Raw genomic sequence first — 23,960 nt, 5'->3', positions numbered from 1 at the left:
ACCCAACTCAGAGGATGACGTCAGGCAAGGTCGCAGGTATTCTGGAAGTTGATGCAGCCACCGCTATTGCAGCCCAGCTCCAAGCGCTATCAATGAAGGTTGATTCTCTGGCTACGTATGGAGTTAATCAAATAGCTATGGTTTGTGAGCTTTGTGCAGGTTCTCATGCTACGGATCAGTGTTCTCTTGTCAACGAATCTGTTCAGTATGTGAATAATTATCAACGACAACAGCAGCCTGTGCCAGCGACCTATCATCCTAACAACAGAAATCATCCAAATTTCAGCTGGGGAAATAATCAGAATGCTATTCAGCCACCATATCAGCAAGGAGTGAGTAAACAGTTTAACCCACCTGGATTCCAGCAACCACAGCAGTATGCTACAAGGCAATCATATCCTCAACAGGGAAGTGCAGCTGCACCTACTAGTGCTGATTTTGAGGAACTTAAGCTGTTGTGCAAGAGTCAGGCGGTTTCTATCAAGACCTTGGAAAATCAAATCGGTCAATTAGCCAATGCAGTGCTCAATCGTCAACCTGGCACTCTTCCCAGTGACACGGAAGTACCAGGCAGGAAGGAAGCTAAAGAGCAAGTCAAGGCTATTACCTTAAGGTCTGGAAAAGTAGCTGATGCTGAAAAGGCAAAAGAAGTCGAAGCTGAAGTTAGAGATGAAGAATCTAAGCAAAAGGAGAAAGTGGCGGAACCAAAGAAGACTACTGTTGAACACACTCTGCCTGAGGCTAATACAGGGGAGAAACAGCTCTATCCTCCACCACCTTTTCCTAAGAGATTGCAGCAACAAAAGCTGGATAGACAGTTCGGGAAGTTTCTGGAGGTGTTCAAGAAACTTCACATCAATATACCTTTCGCTGAGGCTCTGGAACAAATGCCTAGTTATGCGAAGTTTATGAAGACTATTCTTTCAAGGAAGGTGAAACTGGATGACCTTGAAACCGTTGCTCTCACGGAAGAATGCAGCGCTGTTCTGCAGCAAAAGTTACCACCAAAACTGAAAGATCCAGGAAGCTCCACCATTCCTTGCACCATTGGCAATCTAACTTTTGACAAGTGCCTTTGTGATTTGGGAGCAAGCATTAATCTGATGCCCTTGTCGATCTTTAAAAAGCTGGATCTGCCTGATCCAAAACCCACATACATGTCGCTACAATTGGCGAACCGTTCCATTACTTACCCAAGGGGCATAGTTGAGGATGTGCTCGTCAAGGTGGATAAGCTCTTCTTTCCTGCAGATTTTGTTATTCTGGATTTTGAGGAAGATAAGAAGATTCCCATAATCTTGGGGAGGCCTTTTTTGGCTACTGGCCGTACCTTGATAGATGTGCAAAAAGGGGAACTTACTATACGGGTCCAAGATCAGGATGTGACCTTCAACGTATTCAAGGCAATGAAATTCCCTACAGAAGATGAGGAGTGTTTAAAAGTGGATGTGATTGATTCCGCGGTTACTTCAGAACTCGATCACATGCTAATGTCTGATGCATTGGAAAAGGCCTTAGTGGGGGACTTTGACAGCGATGATGAAGATAGCAACGAGCAATTACAATATCTGAACGCTTCTCCATGGAAGCGAAAGCTCGACATACCATTTGAATCTCTTGGTACTTCTGACCTTAAGAATGCTGAAGGGAAGCTCAAACCATCAATAGAGGAAGCACCTACCTTGGAGCTCAAACCATTACCTGAACACTTGAGGTATGCTTTTTTAGGTGATTCATCTACGTTACCTGTTATTATTTCAGCTGACCTTTCAGGTAGTGAGGAAGACAAGCTCTTAAGGATTTTGAGAGAATTCAAATCGGCTATAGGATGGACCATAGCAGACATCAAGGGGATAAGTCCTTCATATTGTATGCATAAAATTCTGTTAGAGGAAGGTAGTAAGCCAACTGTGGAACAGCAGCGAAGACTGAACCCGATCATGAAGGAGGTGGTGAAGAAAGAAATTCTGAAATGGCTAGATGCAGGCATTATTTATCCTATTTCTGACAGCTCGTGGGTGAGCCCCGTGCAATGTGTACCTAAGAAAGGAGGTATCACTGTGGTCGCAAATGAAAAGAATGAGCTCATCCCTACTCGAACAGTTACAGGATGGAGAGTATGCATGGATTATAGAAAATTGAACAAAGCCACAAGGAAGGATCACTTCCCTCTCCCATTCATTGATCAAATGCTTGACAGATTGGCGGGACATGAGTATTTTTATCTTCTGGATGGTTATTCCGGGTATAATCAGATTTGTATTGCACCAGAGGATCAGGAAAAGACTACCTTCACTTGTCCATTTGGCACATTTGCTTTTCGTAGAGTTTCGTTTGGGTTATGTGGCACCCCGGCCACCTTTCAGAGATGTATGATGGCTATATTCTCTGACATGATTGGAAATAACGTCGAAGTGTTCATGGATGACTTCTCCGTCTTTGGACACTCATATGATGAATGTTTGAATAATCTGCACGCCGTACTCAAAAGATGCGTGGAAACTAATTTGGTGCTTAATTGGGAGAAATGTCATTTTATGGTGCGTGAAGGCATTATCCTTGGGCATAAGGTCTCTAGCAAAGGTCTGAAGGTGGACAAGGCCAAGGTGGGAGTCATTGAAAATCTTCCCCCACCTAATTCGGTGAAAGGAATCCGTAGTTTTCTCGGTCATGCGGGTTTTTATCGGCGATTCATCAAGGACTTTTCAAAGATATCTAAGTCGTTGTGTAATTTACTTGAGAAAGATGTGCCTTTCAAATTTGATGATGAATGTTTGGCAGCATTCGAGACTCTCAAGGAGAGTTTGATCACGGCACCAGTTATTACAGCACCAGATTGGTCAGAACCGTTTGAGATGATGTGTGATGCGAGTGACTATGCGGTAGGTGCAGTTCTGGGACAGCGCAAGAAAAATCTCTTCCATGTGGTCTACTATGCGAGTAAGACTTTAAATGGGGCCCAATTGAACTACACCACTACTGAGAAGGAGCTTTTGGCTATAGTCTTTGGCTTTGAGAAATTTCGATCTTATCTGTTTGGTACGAAAGTAACAGTATTCACTGATCATGCAGCTATTCGCTATCTGGTTTCTAAGAAGGATTCGAAGCCGAGACTCATTCGTTGGGTGCTTTTACTTCAGGAATTTGAGTTAGAGATCAAAGATAGAAAAGGTACCGAGAATCAAGTAGCTAACCATCTCTCTAGGTTGGAGAATCCCGATTCTACTTCACAAGATAGGACGTTAATCAATGAATCTTTTCCGGATGAGCAGTTGTTTGCAATTCAGGAGGAAGAACCATGGTTTGCAGATATTGTAAACTATCTTGTCAGCAATATAATGCCGCTTAATTTGACATCCGCTCAAAAGAAGAAGTTTCTGCATGAGGTGAAGTGGTATATGTGGGATGAACCATATTTGTTTAGACAGGGAGCTGATCAGATCATCAGGAGATGTATCCCGTTCTGTGAGACGGAGGGGATATTACGAGACTGCCATTCCACGGTTTATGGTGGACACTATGGAGGTGAGAAGACGGCAGCTCGTATTCTGCAAGCAGGTTTTTTCTGGCCTACTTTGTTCAAGGATGCTCATCAGTTTGTTTTAAGGTGTGATCGTTGCCAAAGAGTGGGAAATTTGTCAAGGAAGGATGAGATGCCATTAAATGTGATGCTTGAAGTCGAGGTCTTTGATGTATGGGGAATCGATTTCATGGGGCCTTTTATCTCATCTTGCAATAATCAGTACATCTTACTAGCAGTCGATTATGTCTCAAAATGGGTCAAAGTTAAAGCTTTACCGACAAATGATGCAAAGGCAGTGCTAAATTTTCTTCATAAGCAAATTTTCACAAGGTTTGGAACGCCTCGGGTAATCATAAGTGATGAAGGATCGCATTTTTGCAACCGTAAGTTCACTTCTATGATGCAGCGTTATAATGTGAATCATCGAGTAGCTACTGCCTATCATCCGCAAACAAATGGTCAAGCGGAAGTGTCTAACAGAGAGATAAAGCGCATTCTAGAGAAGGTTGTTTGTCCGTCAAGGAAGGATTGGTCTTTAAAGCTCGATGAAGCTGTTTGGGCTTACAAAACAGCATACAAAACTCCACTTGGGATGTCACCGTTTCAGTTGGTGTACGGTAAGGGATGTCATCTACCGGCGGAGCTTGAACATAAGGCCTACTGGGCATTGAAGAAATTGAACCTGGATTTAGATGCAGCTGGTAAGAAAAGAATGCTTCAGCTTAATGAACTTGATGAATTTCGACTTCAAGCGTACGAGAATAACAAAATGTATAAGGAAAAGGTGAAGAGGTGGCACGATAGGAAGCTACATCCTAAGTTATTTGTGCCAGGGCAACAAGTTCTGTTATTCAACTCTCGGCTCCGACTTTTTCCTGGGAAGTTGAAATCAAGGTGGTCTGGACCTTTTATTGTCAAAACTGTGTTTCCACATGGAGCGGTGGAAATTTTTGAGAATGATTCGGACCAAGCATTCAAGGTTAACGGTCAGCGGTTGAAGCACTACTATGGGGACATGGCAAACCGAGAGGTGGTTAGTGCCATTTTGTTGACTACTTGAGAAAGGTACGGAACGTCAAGCTAATGACGAAAAAGAAAGCGCTGCGTGGGAGGCAACCCATGAATTGTTGTTACAGGAACCCTTAGAAGTTAATAACCTATCCAAAAACACAAAAAAATCAGAAAACAGGGGCTAAAAAATTTTTTTTCGAGACACCCTCTGCGCGCCCGCGCAGCTATGCTGAGCGGCCGCGCAGGGGTCGAGTTCCAGAAAATTTTTTGCAGTTCAGAAAAAAAAAAAAAAAAAAATACAAAAAACCCATCACAGAACATAAACCCACGAATTCTTTTCCCATTACCCCATGATTTTATCCCTCAACCCCACTTCTAATCTAATTTAACATACTCCACACCCTATATATACATACACCTATCCTACATATCTCCCACAAACTTCCTACACTTAAACGCTCTCATAAACATCAAAAATCAGTTCTTACACACTTTTATTCACAAATCAATGGCACCCAAGAGAGCACGCACTATTGACAGCAGCAGCACAGTTCGTACTGCTGATTCATCAAGGGGTACTGCTGCAAGGCCTCGGTTAACTGACAGAGCTGCGGAGGAGGAGTACACTAGGCTGTTGGGGAAGCCGATTCTGAAGGAGAGGGGGTTTTTACCATCAGGGAGGGATGGTGAGTTGTTGCCCATGATTGCAGAGAAGGGGTGGATAGCTTTTTGTGAGTCACCCGAAGCAGTACCGATGAGTGTTGTTCGCGAGTTCTACGCGAACGCGAAGGCTGAAAAGAATGGGTTTTCTGTAGTTCGTGGGCTGACGGTTGATTATCATCCTGCGGCGATTCGCCGTGTGATTGGACAGCGAGAGAGGAAGCCCGAGGAGGAGAACTGGAATGAAAAGACTGCTGAGGATTTTGACTTGGATTTGATTTGTGCGACTCTCTGTCGACCGAGCACAGTTTGGAACCGCAGTCCAGCCAATAATGAGTATCGTCACTTTTCGGCGATCGCCATGAACAGGTATGCCCGTGCATGGAATTCATTTGTATGTGCTAATATTTTGCCTTCTTCACATGCACACGAGGTCACAGTTGAGAGAGCACAGTTGTTGTGGGGAATTCTGAATGAGGAATACTATGTGGACCTTGGTGAGTTTATCTACCAAGGAATTCTGAAGTTTTTGAGGGGAGCAAAGCATATGAACATCCCTTATGCATCCACGGTTACGAAGCTATGCCGAGCAGTAGGAGTGAACTGGCCGGCTCATGAGCAGTTGCAGTTGCCAGCAGCTCCGATAGATTCTGGCACTCTGAATGGGATGCAGGAGTGGACCGGTGGTGAGCCTGAGGAGCATGGGCTGGGTTATCGTCTTCCAGGAGGGCGTCCAGCACGAGGTGCTACTATGGCTAGGCCAGGGCGTGGTGAGGCTGGTTCTTCGAGAGCTCAGGAGGGTGCTGGGATGGGTGATGCCCAGTATAGGAGGCTTTCACGGCGGATGGATGCCATGTATGAGACGCAGAGCAGTTTTGCTCAGGAGCTCACTCTTGCGTTAGGGACTGCTTTTCGAGGCCTTGGAGCTGATATTCAGTGGCCAGTTTTTGGTGAGGACTCTGCATACCCGCCGCCTGATACTCCACCCACTGAGGGTGATGATGATGATGACTCCGAGTAGGTATACCCTGTGTTCCTTTCTACTACCTTCACTGGGGACAGTGAAGATTTTAAGTTTGGGGGTGGTAGTTACGGAATATTTTGTGTGTGTCATATAGCTGCATATTCATGATAGTTAGTTCATATAGTTGCATAATTTTTGCCATATAGTTTTTTTATATAGCTTTATTTGTTTGTCATATCATATAGCTCATGCATATACCATGATCCCTTTGGCAATGATTTATCGACTGAATTGTGATATTGATGCGAGTGTAGTGATAGCATTAAAGTGATATTAAGTTGTGTAGGTTGATATGCATGCTAGAAGCACTTGTATTTTCACTAAGTCTTAGAGAATACTTAAGGGCTAGATTGTTGTTATGATCTGATTATTTTCGAGGATAATCTATTTATTATGCTTAGAATTTGATAATAGGTTCTTAGTGGTAAAGGCATGAAAAAGAAAAAAAATGGAGTAAAAACGGAATTTGTTGCTAGTTGTGGCTATGCGTCAAATGGCTAGTAGCCGGCTCGCATGTTATGCGAGTAGTCTAGGGTTGAGCAAGATGGAGCGAAACGCACTTGCTCAGAAAAGAAAAAAAATAAAAAAAATAAAAAAAATTGCATAATTGATCAAGAGTGGGCTCTTTGGTATTCGAGTTATTAAGTTCTTAGGGGACTTTGTGCCTAGTGACCTAAGGCTTTTAGAGTCTGGGATCCGCTAACCTAACGCTCGTTACATGGATACCATTGTATAAGTCTTTTGTGGACCTCACTCATTGCACGGTCAAATAAGCATTTGAGTTGTAAATAAAAAGCACAATTCCGTAGTAAGCTCTAGAGTTCTTGTAGTGTTGTATATCACTTTGTGCCTAGAATTTTTATTCTTTGTATAATCGTAGGATTGCCTTGAAGATAGTCTAGTCATAGTAATTGGTCTAGTTCCGAAGCATATCTGTTAAGCATTTGCACACACCACGTTTCTGGCTGTATGTCCGTTTGCATGAGTTTATTGATCTTTAGTTGTCTAACTGCATTCGTTGAGATGTGACAATTTGGTTGGTTAATTGTAGTAAGGGGGATCGTTGCATTTTCATATAGATTGCATTCATGCATATTTTTATTTGTTTTGAGTCTGTGACGCTTGAGGACAAACATCGATTTAAGTTTGGGGGTGTGATAAGTGGCATTTTATACCACTTAGAACATCTTAAAATGGCTTAAATTGGTGTCTTGAAATCAAGTATTTTGTGTATTTGATGCGTTTTTCTAGTGTTTATGCATTTCAGGGTATTAGTTGCATTTCGGAGGAGGAATCATCAAGAATAAGCCTTGGCATGTATTCACCATTGCGAGAGGAAAAGAACGGGCAGATTACGGCGAAGAAACGAAGCAAACCTGGATTTTTTCCAGTAGGGTCCTGCGCGCCCGCGCAGCAATGCTGAGCGGCCGCGCAGCAGCCTTGCGCGCCCGCGCAGAAATGCTGAGCGGCCGCGCAGGGTCGGGGAAAAGGATAAATTATTTTAGACTTCTACTTCTGGTTGGCTTCCAACTTCTATGTAATCTGAGTTTTATGGGACTATTATATAAGTAGATTTGAGACGTTTTCACAGAGAAGAAAAAAAGGAGATTATGTTTTAGATTGTGTTTTGCGCAAGAAGCGAAGGAGATAAGGAAGAAGACCGATTTAGCACACCGCAACGAAGAGGAAGCATATATTCTTGTGATTCTTGTTTCGTTGTAACGTTGGATGCTAGTTTTCTTGCTTTGACTTATTTACTCTTGTGACGTACTCTGTTTTAATATAATTAGTTTAGTTATTATTTTCTTGTGTTGTTTATCATGATTTCATATGAACCCATGATGGCGATAAGTTCTATTATGGGTTAATCGTGATCATGGGGTTGCAACGGATTTATTATGAAATTCTTTAATTAATTGTTTAATACTTTAGTGTGTGATGATTGCATGATATCTAGTATTGGTTGTGCGTATTCGTCTTATGTGCGTCGCGAACATATAAGATAGGGTGTTAATCTCTTGTGAAGCGACGGTGGATCTTGAGATTTAGAACTTGCCATGCTAGCATAGGTTCATGTACGTTGTGCATGATTAGTGGGTAACTCTAACAGTTTTATTTGCCCTATGTAATCAAAAGGAATAACTTGTGCTTAAATCGTTATGTTGTCAATTTCTGTAGATATATAGGAACTCAACATAATTGATGACTATTCAACTTCTATCTTAATTGTGGATGTTTGGTAGAATGGTATTAGTACAATGAAAGTTGGCTTTTATCAGTTCCGTGTTATTCGATTAATATCATCACTGTCACATGCTAAAGGTAATAACAATGGCTATAGAAGGAAGTAATAATGAAGTTGTGATCTCATGAGTGTTTTATTATTGATAAATTGAAGTGTTAGTTAAGTGGTTAATTAAGTAGTTAATTATAATTAATATTTAATCAACAATTTTAAGTGTTATCTTAACATTGAGAAGTAATCATACATTGGTGAGTGAGTTTAATTAGACAATAACTTAGTCTGAGTCTCTGAGGGAACGAACTAGAAAGTATTCTATATTACTTGCGAACGCGTATACTTGCGTGAATATTAGTGCATGTTTTCACCCTAACAATAGGTCCTCACCACAGCTTACCGTTCTATAGGGGTGAGTTTGATGGTGTTATTGGTGATGAGGTGGTTTGGAGGCCATATGCTAGATTCGACGATATTATGGACAGTGAGATGATGCAGGCACAGTTAGCTGGGTGCGGTCGAGTTCCCCTTGTATGTTATGATGTGGTCGAGTGACAGCATCCGGACAGGGTGAGCAGACAGTTTGGTGCTAGTCCCTAGATTCCACAAGCGCCAGTGAACATGGTTGGCTATAGGGGGGCTAAGGAGACCACGTTTGCAGGGGAAGATTGGCTTGTATGGTGGTTCATTGATTTTGGCAAATGGGTCAGGTTTTGTTCAGATTTGGACGGACTTGTTGATGACTCGGTTGACATTGCTTCTGAGGCTGATTACATGGCGTGGTATGCAGATATATCTCGTATGCGAATAGGGAAGCCGGATCCACAGCCTCAGCAACTGTACAAAACGAGGGAGTTGTATGATAGTCTCGAGGGATATGAAGTTGTAACTGTTTTACAAATATGCATATTTTACATTACACCACACACTACCAAATTTGCATTCACACGTATTTCATCTTGCACATATGATAGCCTTGTGGAATTAATAAAAAAAAGTTTGTTTTTATTTATAGATGGTTGTCGGGGTTAATATATTGAAGCAGCTGGATTTAGGGTTCCTCCAGAGTTTGTGGAGGAGTTTGGGAAGATTTCCGGTACCTTCCTCACACCATTCTCTCGGTTGATGAAGAAGATCAAAGGACCCGCCTATAGATCTCCCACATTTCAGAACATAAAACCAGATTTTATTGCACCTTCGGCTGACGAATTTGACATTCCAGTCATTCCCTTCCAGGATGTCGTTGACATGACACAACCATCCCAGCATGTGTCTTAGCCACCCCAGACTATTGCCTCATCCAGTAGACCCGCAAAGATTGCATCCGGCAGGATGAATGAAGAGAATTGGAGTATCATGAAGAGTCTCAGCATGAAAAAAAAGAATGTGATATATTCAGACTGGGGATGGGGCTTTGGGATGGAGCCGAGAAATCCCGGTGGTCTTACTGTACAGGACTATCACGTACATGCATCAGCTATGCAGAGTCTGGCTCCAGGAACATGGGTTGATGACCGGATCATATACACTTATATGGTATTGTTCGTTACTCGTTGCTAAAATATTTTAGTTGTTGCATTCATTTTAGTTATTGCATTCGTTTTACTTCTTGCATTCATTTTACTTGTTGCATTCATTTTACTTGTTGCATTCATTTTACTTGTTGCATTCATTTTACTTATTGCATTCATATTTATTTTCAGAGATTGCTAAGGAGTCGGGAGGTGGAGATTCACATTGGACGTATATGGGAGAGGAAACCAGTCTATTACTTCATGGATCCCTACTGCATGGTACTTGGGAAAGGACATGTGAAGAAAATCAGAAAAGCATTTAGGATCGGTGGAGATACTTGCAGAGGGCATGGAATAAAGCATTACGTAGTTTTACTGGTTTTGCCACTGCTAATGTTGGGCCTACTATTCTCGAGGCGGACTACATATTCATCCCTTGTTGTGTTGGAGATGTGCATTGGGTTTTGTTCATGTTCAGTACTAGGCGATTTGAAGGTCTTATCATATATTCTATGAATGACGAGCCGGATTATCGTGAGGATATACGAGTGGTGGTATATTCCTTTACTTTTCTAGTATTAATGTCTTCTATATAGTCCTTACCAATTATATATTGTATTCATTCTCGGATCATAAATTCATTGCAGTCATGGTTGTTGTCGAGGCTATTACATATGATACAGCCAGTCGAGGGGCGTGACCCTACTTTAGCCGAGGTCCTAGCTCTACCGTCCAGACCAAAGCAACGAAACTCCAATGATTGCGGTGTTTATGTGATTAAATACATGGACTACTTCACACAAGGATATGACTTAGCCACGGTACCGAATTGGTCACAAGAGGAGGTGGATACCTTTAGGTATCGAATAGCCAGGGAGCTTCAGCTAGGGAAGGCAGGGGGGTTCCCGGGATTCGTATGCGTAGACGTCACGAAGCTTCATAGTTGGATTTCATTTGACTTTAGGTTATCGGATTATGTAGTTGGATTTCATTTGATTTTGGATTGTCGGATTATGTAGTTGGATTTCATTTGATTTTAGGTTGTCGGATTATGTAGTTGGATTTTATTTGATTTTAGGTTGTCGGATTACGTTGTCGGATTACGTAGTTGGATTTCATTTCATTTTAGGTTGTCAGATTATGTAGTTGGATTTCATTTCATTTGGTTTATTTTAGTTTATTTGGTTTGTTTGGTTTGTTTGGTTTGACGGAGTTTAATTTTGTTGGATTTTGGTTTTTTTGTGCATTTTGGATTGTTGTGGATTTTGGTGGTTTTTGGTGGATTGTTGTAGGTGTTGGGATTGTGGATTTTGGTTATAGGTGTTGGTTTATTTTGGTTGTGAATTTTAGGATTTTGAATTTTATAGGTGTTGGTGGATTTTGGAATTTTGGTTGTGAATTTTGGTTATGACTGCTCTGTTTGTAAGCTGTAGAAAAAAACACAGACCCCGCGAAAATTTTCCGTGGTCCCTCTTCAGCCCAACCGCAGAAAATTTCCGCGGTCCGTCCCTTTGGTTTTTTCCCAGAAAACATAGCAGCCATCTAAACCTTGCTGTTGAAATTTCTTAAATTTTGGAAGTTGGTCCTAAACTAACTTAAAAAATTTAAGACCACTCTCAAAAGTCTTAAAATAGGGTAATGAGTGATTTGGGATTTTGAATTTTGTAGGTGTTGGTGGATTTTGGAATTTTGGTTGTGAATTTTGGTTATGACTGCTCTGTTTATAGGCTGTAGAAAAAAACACAGACCCCAACCGCGAAAATTTTCCGCGGTCCCTCTTCAGCCCAACCGCAGAAAATTTTCGCGGTCCGTCCCTTTGGTTTTTTTCCAGAAAACATAGCAGCCATCTAAACCTTGCTGTTGAAATTTCTTAAATTTTGGAAGTTGGTCCTAAACTAACTTAAAAAATTTAAGACCACTCTCAAAAGTCTTAAAATAGGGTAATGAGTGATTTTTAGAAAAAAAATTATTTTTTTAAATTTCACATTAAATTGAAAATTCCTTAAAAAGTCAACATTTTGTCCAAATGTTAAAAAAAACATTTCAATACATTTCATAACAATTTCTAATGTATAGTTGGACTTGTAAGTTTTAATTTTAAATCTTAAATTTATAAGTAGACTTTCAATCTTAAATTTAATACTTGAATTTATAGAAAATGCATACTTTCCTCTCAAATTCAATAAAAATTATAAAATACATAGGTTCGAATGAAAATTACATGATCAATACAATCCACTAAATTTTACGAAATATATTGATCCTAACAAAAATACCTAGTATATCAGAAAGACCACCGGATAACCGGTGTTGAGCAACTCCTTGCATAGTATCCACGAAGCATGCAATATGGTAGAGAACAAGTACACAACCGTCACGGATATGACCTTCCGTAAATTTCCACGGGTAAGGGCTGGAGTCGTTCCAAATGGTAACGGGAATGGTACTCGAGCCATCGTAGAGACGAAATCTTGCAAAACATGTCCCACGTTCGCTCTCCGTCCCTCCCGTTAGGTGTGAAACCCAACCCTTCACATATTCAATGCGCATTTGGACCATATTAAAACCCTCACGAGGCCTCAAGTTTATAATATCGGCAATCCGATCTTATTTAACAAGCTTACCGCCATTCCATCCGGATTTTTTTCCATTTTTCATCGGGCATGTTGTTGCCCAAATTCAAGATAGGAATGAAGTACGGATCTGGATTAGATTTCACCAATCTCCACGGTTCACTACCCCTCATCCAATTGCATGCCTCGATCCAATTTTTGGCCCAATAAGCCTCCTCATCGAGAGGGTACAACTCCGTTTCATCTTCCTCCACATGGGGCGGCTCAACATTGTCCACAAGGGGCATCAACTCACCACATGCATCTTCCATATCGCTAAAAGTTGGTGAGACCACAACTTCCTCGTCATTGTCCTCATACCACAAGTCGCTTGGTTGGGCCTCCGAGAATGTGTTGCTAACATGGGAAACCGAATCACAACTATGATCGGAGTTGTTGTCATCACTATACTCGCTAGTCATGCTACCTATCACAATAAAACATAATTATATGACAATAATTGGTAATTATATGACAATTAAACATAACGAAGAAGAAATCAAGGTTAAATACAAGAAGTTCAAATTCATAAAAAGATTACAACATTCTGTTACAAAATACTACATTACTAATTATATTGCAATTCTTGAGCATTTTTAAGATCTTCTAGACTACTAGCACACTTTCTTTTATCATGGCCTTCCATTTGACAATAGGTGCACTTTCTTGGCGGCTTCTCCTTTTTACCAATCGATTCTATGGGACTTGTTATTCCTAGAAGACTAACAATGAGATTTACAGAAGGGGGGTTGAATGTAAATCTCAAAACTTTTTCAAGTTTTGAGCAGTTTATAAAGTTGTGTGTTCAAGAAGAACAAGTGTGTGAATTGCTTTAAGCTAATACAGACAGATATATATTCAAGCACAAATGTAAAGAACACAACAGACCTTAAAAACTTTTCTGGTGGATTTGTTGTTCCACCAGAGATGGTATATTAGAAAATCTGTGTTCAACAATGTTGATCACAGCTGCATCCTAGTACAAACTAGATGAATTTTCTCTCAAGATATTTCTTAACAGCTCTGGAAAAATCTCTCTAATTACTAGCTTCTTCTTGGTTCATATATATTACCAAGTGTACAAGTGAAAAACAATATAAAATTACAATAGTAAAATAAGTTCTTCACTTGCTTCTTTTCCTGTTCACTCAAGTACTTTGTTGACTATTGCAACTTTGTACAAAAGAAGAACGGCTGCTTTTTCTGTTGATCCTGAAATTCGGCTACCACATCTCAGTTTTCTCTGTCAACCCACGTGCCTCTGCTTGTAGGTACAACTACCACTTATCAACGGCTGATTAGCAGAACATCCGTTGAAGCTTTCATCCGTTGATGACTTCATCCGTTGAAGGATGTTATCCGTTGAAGCTTTCATCCGTTGATGCTCTCATCCGTTGAAGGATGTTATCCGTTGAAGCTTTCATCCGTTGATGCTCTCATCCGTTGAAGGATGTTATCCGTTGAAGCTTTCATCCGTTGATGCTCTCATCCGTTGAAGGATGTTATCCGTTGAAGCTTTAGAGACATCCGTTGAAGCTTAGCTTCTCATCCGTTGAAGGTCTTTTAAGTCATCCGTTGATACCACTTCATTTATACAAAATTACAAGGCATGAAATATTTACAATTGGCCTTCCTATCTGCATATCATCTAGTAGTCAACATGACTCATAGTTTCTCTCAACTTCTAAGAATTACAATTTTAAATACAGAGACTGAAATATGCTACAATACTAGACTTATTTCTAAGTAAAGCTACACCATCAACGGATAGCCAAAGTGGTCTTATCCGTTGAGGCTACAGACACTAAATTTCTACTTAAGTGTTTTGTTAAACATATCATCAAACTAATGCACATATATTCCTAACAATCTCCCCCTATTTATGTCTATAAGAACTGTAGGCATAAATTCAGAGTTAACTTGATGATAACAAAACACTTAACAAATATTTGAATTGAAACTAAGTAGAAATATAAAAAGTGCTGCAAAAGTGTATGTACTAGGAGGTAATTGAAGATTTACAGTATTTCCAAGGGTGCTCCTCTAGCCTGAGCAAAACATCATTTTCTTCTTTGTTCCCTGGTTTTCTTTCCTAGCCCTTTGTCATTTCCCTCAATTTGGAGTTGGAGTTTTCTGAAGAATTCAGCTTCATCTTCATCACTGATATCCAACTTAGATTGCATTTCCTTGAGAGTTTCATTGCTGGCAATCTTGAGTTGGTCTTCAAGTCTGAAAAATCTTCTGACTCCTCTGTCATCTCTAAATTCCATCAACCAATGAGGTGATTTGTGAATTTTAGTTCCCCTTTCTTGTATGAGTAAGGTTCTGGGCAAAGCATTTGGTTCCCTCCAAGTCTTCCTTATGTTGGCAATCTTGTTGAGAATTTCAGTCTTGGCTGTTCTGGTAAAGCCAGAATCCTTTTTGATGGCTGAAAAGACTCTGATCAAGGTAGAGTAGCCTTCATTTAGAATCCTGTGGAGAGGCCATGTTCTTTCCCCAGCTCCTTTATATCTGAACACTAATCTTTCTGGTAACTGTCTGTAGGCAGCTATTCCCCTTACATCCTCCAGCTCATCCAGATAGAGTTCAATGTCTGAAATTTCTTTTATGTCACAGATGTGAACATAATCATCTTTAGAAATGGGTGACTTAGGTTTAGGTTTTTGTTTTTGAGTGAATTTCTTAGAGGTTGTGGGAGGTGTAGATTTTGGTTTTCTTTTCTGTTTCTTTGGTGGTGGAAGAGTGGTTAGAAAGGTAGGCAATGTGATGTTGTCCCAATCAATAGGTTCCTCTTTTGGAATGATTGGTTCACCATGGATATTTATAGAGGGATCAGTAACAAAAGGTTCAGGTATGGAAGGTAGTGGTTTAGATGTAGATTTGGTATCTTCAGGGTTATCTTCACTCCTTCTGTGTGCCTTGGCCTTTCTTCTGTTTCCCTTCTGCCATTCCTCTCTTTCCTCCATATTTTCACCAAATATGCTCCCAAGAACCTCATCTAAGTTAGCAATCTTTTCTTCACCCCTGACTTCAATTCCTTTCATTTCTTCAACTTGGCTTGACTTTAGCTGTTTTTCAAGCTTTGCTTGTGCTCTTTTGTCAGCCTTTAATTGCTTGGCTTCTTCTTTCTTAGCTATTGAGAATTTGGGATGTCCTTGCATCACACATATGCTCTTTCCCTCTCTAATGATAATAGCTCTATTTCTCCTTACAGCCTCATCCATGGACTTTTTGAGATAGGCAATACTCCTGCCTAAGATCTTGTTCTCATCATCTTTTGAAGGAGGAAAGTCCACTTCTTTTAAAGGATTCTTTGTTGAGTCCTTATTGGATCTTTCATTGGGCTTGAGGATTATAGCTTGTAGCTCTTTGGAAGAAGCTTCTCCATCCTTAAGACTCCCTACTGGCATGAGCTCCATGTTGATTGGTTCAATCTTTGTGCTAAATTTCACAGATGTTGATTTGTTTTGTGTAGAACCAAACACCAATTGCAACCTTTCATCAATTCTCCTCCATTGTTCTTTCATTTGTATTTCAGCTGCTGCTAGCTGAATCAAATCAATTCCATCAGATTTTCCCTTGATTTGAATGATTGGAGAGGTAGTGATGGCAGGAACTAGCACTTTAGATATCTGAATCTTTGTAGAGGGCTCTCCTTCCCCTTCCCTGTTATTCTCCCCCTTTTTGTTATCATCAAGGAGAGGGGTCAAGCCTTGTGCTTTTGCCAGCTGCATTAGGAGATTGGTTTGAGATTGTTGGTTGAGAAGAAGGGTGGCCACAGAATCTTCAATTCCTTGAACTCTGTCTTCCAACTTGGCCAGCCTTTGTTCAGTAACTGATTCCTTTTTCAATCTCGAAACCAAGTCCTGCAAAGTACCATAGGGCATGACTGAATCCAATTTTTCTGAAGTGAAGGATTTCAAGTCAGCAATATCTTTCCTGAGATCATTTAGACTCATATCTTGCTTTACTTTCTGCAACTTCATGAGATGCAGTGAGTCCAGGTGAGCTTGGAGGATAGCCTTGATATTTGCATTTGAAGTGTTCTGAATGGCCTGTTGAATAGTGATGATTTGTTTGACCAGGTGGACATTGAATTCACCTGTTCTATGCTCCTTAGTCAGGGCCCATTCAGGTAGATTAGAAATGGAACTAGGGTCTTCATCTCCCCCTATGTTCATGCTTCCATCAGAAGAAATAGAGTCATCATCATCAGAATTTACTCCAAATTCCTCAGATGGCTCACCAGCTGTAGAAGGCATCCTGTTAATAGCAGCTTTATCCCTTTGAAGAGATTCTGTTGAGTGCACTAGATGTAGTGTCCTCTCTGCCTCCTCATTGCCCTGAGCAGCCAACAGTTGATAGGCTGTCACAGGATGAGTAAAAGTGTCAGCATCCAAGGAAATGTTATCAATTACAGCTTTGTAATGTTGCTGAAATTGTCTTTCCTTTTCAGCATCATCCACAATCATTGACTCATGAGCAATGGCTGGTTCCACCCTTGTATCAACTGTACCTGCTTTTCTCTCTTTTTCTCTATGTTCTTGCATCAGGGGCTCCCCCTGGCTCACACATCTCACTCCCTCACCTTCACCTTCTAAGGTGGTACTCCACTCACTGACTTTTGCCATGCTGGAAGAAATAGCATGCATTTTTGTGCTCTCAATCTCTCCTTTTGCCTGGGAGCAACCCAGCCTCTCACTCAAATTTTCACTCCCTGCCCTCAATCCTAAAAGTGATTGCACAGTATTCATGTCTTCTACACTTGGAATCATTTCAGTTGTTTGTGTAGAGACTATCAACGGATGTGGAATATCCGTTGAAGTTGAAACTGTTGTTATCAACGGATAACTGCTGTTAAGCTTATCCGTTGAAGAGCAACCACTTGTCAACGGATGAGTGATATCCATTGAAGAAGGAAAAGAAGATGAAATTGAAAGTGATATAACTGTTGAATCTGTATAGATTGATTTGATATGTGTTGATACAGATCCTTCAATTATATCTGAAAGAATTTGCGGGTGATCCAACAAATCATCTAAAAGATGATGATCACCTGTATTTGAGTGGGGCTCCTCCCTGAGTTGTAAAGAGGGAGAATCAGGAATTGATGGGAATAGCATATCCACATCCAGAGATGGTGAAGAAGCATTTGGTGATTGATGTGTAGTTATTGTGAGAGAATGGGGCTGTGACTCCACATTTATTGGAGTCACATCAAACTGAGTTTGAGAAGGCACAGAGACAGATGGATGTTTCTGTGCAGTGTGTGCACCCTGTGTAGAAGATTGGGTTCTAGCCTTCTTTCTTCTAATAAAGGCTTTTGTAGGTGAGTGTTTGGCTTTAGTGTCCCTCCCTCTTTTGTTCTGTGTTCCTGGATGGGAACTCTTTTCAATAGTAACATCCTTTTGGGAGGATGCTACTAGGGATGTGCTAGAGACCTTTTCAACCACCACAGCTTTTTGAGAAACTGGGGCTTGGCTAGCTTGGGAAGCACTCAACTCTCCTTCCTTATCCTGGGGGTTTCTTTGATGTTCACCCCTCCCCTCACCACTCACACCCTGATCACTTCCCTCAGGGTTAATGGTTGTTGTTACAACTGTTGTCTTTTGAGAAACAACAGAGGTGGTTTTCTTTGTCTTGGATTTTGAAAGTTTGGATTTGGTGACTTTGGTAGAAATCTGTTGGGGCATTGACACAGATTTCATGGCCACACTAGAAGATAAAGAAATAGAGGGGTTGGAAGAAGTAGGAGTTGTAGAAGCAATTACCTCACCTACCTGGGGTGCATTCATGATTGGTAAATATACCAATTGCACACTGCTGTTAAGATCCATTCTCTTCAAGTCTGCAAGAACTCTTTTCTCTTGTGCCCAGCACTTGAGTTTATTATTCTCATTGATTATGACTAAACCTTCAGCAACATGGTTAGCCAATAACATAAAGAATCTAGCATAATAGATGTTATTAGGTCTATTAGCTTTGTTACCTAATCTAGTACCTAATTCTAGCATCACATAGTTGCTAAAGTTAAAGTACCTATCAGAAACAAGCATATAGAACATGTTAACAAGAGATGAAGTTATGGCATCAAAATTACTAATTTTCCCAGAGAAAACCTTTATGAAGGCATCCCCAAGAAAACTCCATTCTTTCCTAAGGCCTTTTCGTCTAATACCCCCTAAATTAGCAGAGTTAAGAGAGTAACCTATGGAATCTAACATGCTGGATACATCACTATCAGTGTGTGGTGTCATGGCATTGTTCTCAGGTAATTTAAAACATGCTTGTAAGTCATCACAGTTTATACAGTGATTTTTACCTTTGAGAGTGAAGGAGATAGTCATATCCATGGAGTTGAACTCAGCAGTTGTCCAAATCTCCTCAACTACTTCACAGAAAATCGTTGGGGCTTCCAGCATTGCATAGCTAAGTTTACAGTTTTTGATGAAGTCCATCATTTTGTGATAATCTGAGTGGGCTTCATTCTTCTCTACCAGAGCTATGAAATTATTCTTCTCGTAGATGAACCCAGATTGAGACATAATCTTCACGACTGGTGCCATTGTTGTGAGTAGAAATTGCAGAGAATAACTTGAGGGTTTTGCAGAGAGAAAATGGTAAATGCTTGAAATTCTAAGAAAGCGTAAAGTAATAATGAACAATCAGAAGGGCTTATATGCTTTCAAAAAAAAAAAATAAATAAAGGATTAATCAATAAATAGGTGTTAGTGAATTTCAGCCGTTTAAGAATAAACTGTAAGTATTCTAATAACTACCTTTAAAACCAATACATACAGATGTATGTATGGTATCAACGGTTAAGAAAATAGAATCAACGGCTGTGAAACACCTCAAACGTCTGATGTGACATTTCAACGGATAATGTAAATTGTCATCCGTTGAAAGGTACTTCAGCTTTATCCGTTGACGGATAAAAGTTCCAGAGATATACTTGTCTTTCAACGGATAATGAATATCCGTTGATAGAGCAATTTTGACTTTCAACGGATAGGGAACATCCGTTGATGGAATAAACTTTGTTAAAAGTCAAATTTGTTCTAGCAACTAATATATTTCAGGCTCCACATCAAATTGCAAAGAAGACATGAATTTTAAGAGTAATTAAGCATACCTAGCTCACTTACCAATCTTGTGAATGTTGATTCATCAAGTGGCTTGGTAAATATGTCAGCAATTTGTTGTTCACTTGGAACAAAATGTAGTTCTACTGTACCATTCATGACATGCTCCCTGATGAAGTGGTACTTAATATCAATGTGCTTGGTCCTTGAGTGCTGCACAGGATTCTCTGTTATGGCTATGGCACTTGTGTTGTCACAAAAGATAGGTACTCTATCAACATGAAGTCCATAATCAAGGAGTTGATTCCTCATCCATAACATTTGAGAACAGCAACTTCCAGCAGCAATGTATTCAGCCTCAGCTGTAGAAGTAGAGACTGAATTTTGCTTTTTGCTAAACCATGATACAAGCTTGTTTCCCAGGAATTGACAGGAGCCTGTTGTACTTTTCCTGTCTATTTTGCAACCTGCATAGTCTGCATCTGAATAACCAATTAGATCAAAGCCAGATTCTCTAGGATACCAAATTCCTAAATTTGGTGTACCCTTGAGATATCTGAAAATTCTCTTGATAGCAATTAAGTGAGACTCCCTAGGATCAGCTTGAAATCTCGCACACAGACATGTAGCAAACATTATATCTGGTCTGCTAGCAGTTAAATATAAAAGTGAACCAACCATGCCTCTATAACTTGTAATGTCCACAGACCTTTCAGTCTTATTTAATTCAAGTTTGGTGGCAGTGGCCATGGGAGTTTTTGCAGATGAACATTCCATTAAGTCAAACTTCTTTAAAAGATCATGAATATATTTAGTTTGACTAATGAAAATTCCATTACTAACTTGTTTAATTTGTAAACCAAGAAAATAGGTTAGTTCTCCCATTAGGCTCATTTCATAATTGCTTTGCATTAGCTTAGCAAACTTCTTACAAAGATTATTATCTTTAGAACCAAATATTATGTCATCTACATAAATTTGAACAAGTATACTAGAGCCATTAACATTTCTAAAGAAGAGAGTTTTATCAACAGTACCTCTAGTGAAGTGATTCTCCAAAAGAAATTTTGATAATGTTTCATACCAGGCTCTAGGTGCTTGCTTCAGTCCATAGAGTGCTTTCAACAGATAATACACATAGTCTGGAAAATTTGGATCTTCAAATCCTGGAGGTTGACTTACATAGACTTCTTCCTCTAATTTCCCATTTAGAAATGCACTCTTGACATCCATTTGATAGACTTTGAAATTGGCATGGGCTGCATAGGCTAGAAAGATTCTGATAGCTTCAAGTCTTGCAACAGGAGCATATGTCTCATCAAAATCTATTCCCTCTTGCTGAGAATAGCCTTTAGCAACCAATCTGGCTTTATTCCTTATGATAATGCCATTTTCATCCATCTTATTTCTGAATACCCATTTTGTATCAATAGGACTCTTGTTCTTTGGTTTGGGTACCAGCTTCCAAACTTGGTTTCTCTCAAATTGGTTTAGCTCTTCCTGCATAGCTAATATCCAATCTGGATCCAATAAGGCTTCTTCCACTTTCTTAGGTTCCTCCTGAGATAGAAAACTACTATACAGACATTCATCTTGAGTAGCTCTTCTTGTTTGCACTTTAGATGATGCATCACCAATGATCAGTTCAAAGGGATGATTCTTGGTCCATTTCCTTTGAGGTGGAAGATGAGCTCTAGATGAGGTGATCTCAGTATTGTCATGATGTGAGATAGAGTTTTGATTAGTTGAAACTCCCCCTGAGTTGTTGGTCCTTTGCAGGGAACTTGGAGTTCCATCAATTAATGATGTAAATTGATTATCAGTTGATGAGCTATGATCAACGGATGTTTCATTAAGTACTTCAACGGATGATGCACAATGTCTTTCAACGGATGCTGAATTTTGTGCATTATCCAGGAGCAAATTTTGTATTCCTTTTGAAGTGTCGTCTCCATCAATCTCTTCTTCACTATCATCACAATATATTTCAATATTGTCAAATTTGAGTCTCTCATAATGTTCCTCATCTGTTAGTCCATCAATCTTTTTATCATCAAACACAACATGCACAGATTCCATAACAATGTTGGTTCTTAGATTGTAGACCCTATAAGATTTTCCAGCTGAATAACCAACAAATATTCCTTCATCAGCCTTTGCATCAAACTTCCCTTTATGGTCAGATTGATTCCTTAGTATAAAACATTTACATCCAAAGACATGAAGAAAGTTTAGAGTTGGTTTTCTTTTCTTGAACAACTGATAAGGAGTCATGCCTTTAGCTTGATTGATCAGAGAAATATTTTGAGTGAAACAGGCACAATTAACAGCTTCAGCCCAAAAATATGTTGGTAACTTTGATTCTTCAAGCATTGTTCTGGCAGCCTCAATTAAAGATCTGTTCTTTCTTTCAACTACCCCATTTTGCTGAGGTGTTCTTGGAGCTGAGAACTCATGCATGATTCCATTTTCTTCACAGAACAGCCTTAATGTCAAATTCTTGAATTCAGTTCCATTGTCACTCCTGATGTTTCTTACTTTTAAGTCAGGATGATTATTGACTTGCCTGATGTGATTGATAATGATTTCACTTGCTTCATCCTTTGATCCAAGAAAATAGACCCATGTGAACTTTGAGAAATCATCTACAATCACTAAACAATATCTTTTTCTTGCTATTGACAATACATTGACTGGTCCAAACAAATCCATATGTAACAGCTGTAATGGTTCATCAATTGTTGTTTCAAGCTTCTTCTGAAATGATGCTTTCCTTTGTTTGCCTTTCTGACAAGCATCACACAGACCATCCCTTGAGAATTCAACAAGAGGAATTCCTCTTACTAAGTCCTTTTTGACTAGATCATTCATTGTCTTGAAATTCAAATGGGATAGCTTCTTGTGCCATAGCCAACTCTCAACTGAACTTGCTTTGCTGAAAAGACAAGTAATAGATTCTGCATCTGTAGAGTTGAAGTCAGCTAAGTACACATTTCCTTTTCTAACTCCAGTTAGAACCACTTTGTTGTCTTTCTTACTAGTGACAACACAGGCTTCAGAATTGAAGGAAACTGTATTCCCTCTATCACATAGTTGACTGATACTCAGTAAGTTGTGCTTGAGACCATCAACTAATGCAACTTCTTCAATGATGACATTCCTTGTTGAAATCAAGCCATATCCCATAGTAAACCCTTTGCTGTCATCTCCAAAGGTTATGCTGGGGCCAGCTCTCTCTTTAAACTCTGTGAGCAGGGAGAAATCTCCAGTCATGTGTCTTGAACAGCCACTGTCCAAGTACCATAGATTTCTTCTATTTTCCTGCACACCACAAAATCAATCAATTTGATTTTGGTACCCAAGTTTCCTTGGGTCCATTCTTGTTAGCCTTTCTCCTAGACTTCATTCCTCCTGCATCTTTAGACTTAGGTGAGTTTGAGTCAACCTTGGTCTTAGATGTGGTTGGTTGAGGTGTAGGGTTAGTCACAACATTATCCAGCACATTTATAGTATTATTAGGCATGGATTGTGCATACATGTTATTCCACATTGGCATATTGTATGGAAATTGAGGCATACTGAATGCAGCAAGATAAGAATTGTTAAAATATGGCATGTTTGCAAAATGTGCATAAGGATTTTGTTGAGACATAACAGGCAGAGCATGTAGAGGTGATACAGACATGTTAGGCATGGAAGAGGGTACAGTTATGGGAGATTTCTTAATAGATTTACAGTTAGCAGATAGATGATTAACACTACTACAATGCACACAGCTTTTTCTAGGAGCATACTTGTCAGGTGTGTAATTGTTATGTTTGTTAACTCCTACCTTCCCATTTCTGTTGGATTTCCTTTTGGATTCCTTTTTATCCTCAACCATCTTGAGCCTATTGTTTAACTGTTCTAAGGTCATGTGCCCTACATTCACCTTTCTGACATCTTTGGATGTGCTTGCTCCTTCTTTGACAAAGTTCTTTGAAGTTGAACCAAACTTTTTGTTGAGTTTCTTTAGATTTTCTCTTTTAGAAACATCTGCCTGTTTTAATTGAGGAACCTTCAACGGATGTTCCTTTTCTTCCTTCAACGGATAACTTTCATCATCCGTTGATTCCACATCCGTTGACAGTCCATCAATTAATTCCAGTTTCTTTTTATTTTTATCCCAGGCAGTTTCACAGAATGATTCAATTCCTTGGACTTTGGCAATTTGAGCACTTACATCCCTAGATGTTTTCCAGGCTTTAATCACCTCTTGCTCTTTCTCTAATTGATTGGAAAGTATTTCTACT

This window comes from Apium graveolens, chromosome 2 (assembly GCF_009905375.1).
Source record: "Apium graveolens cultivar Ventura chromosome 2, ASM990537v1, whole genome shotgun sequence".
NCBI lineage: Eukaryota > Viridiplantae > Streptophyta > Magnoliopsida > Apiales > Apiaceae > Apium > Apium graveolens.
The sequence above is the reverse complement of the archived record's forward strand: the minus strand, read 5'-3'. Positions refer to the sequence as shown.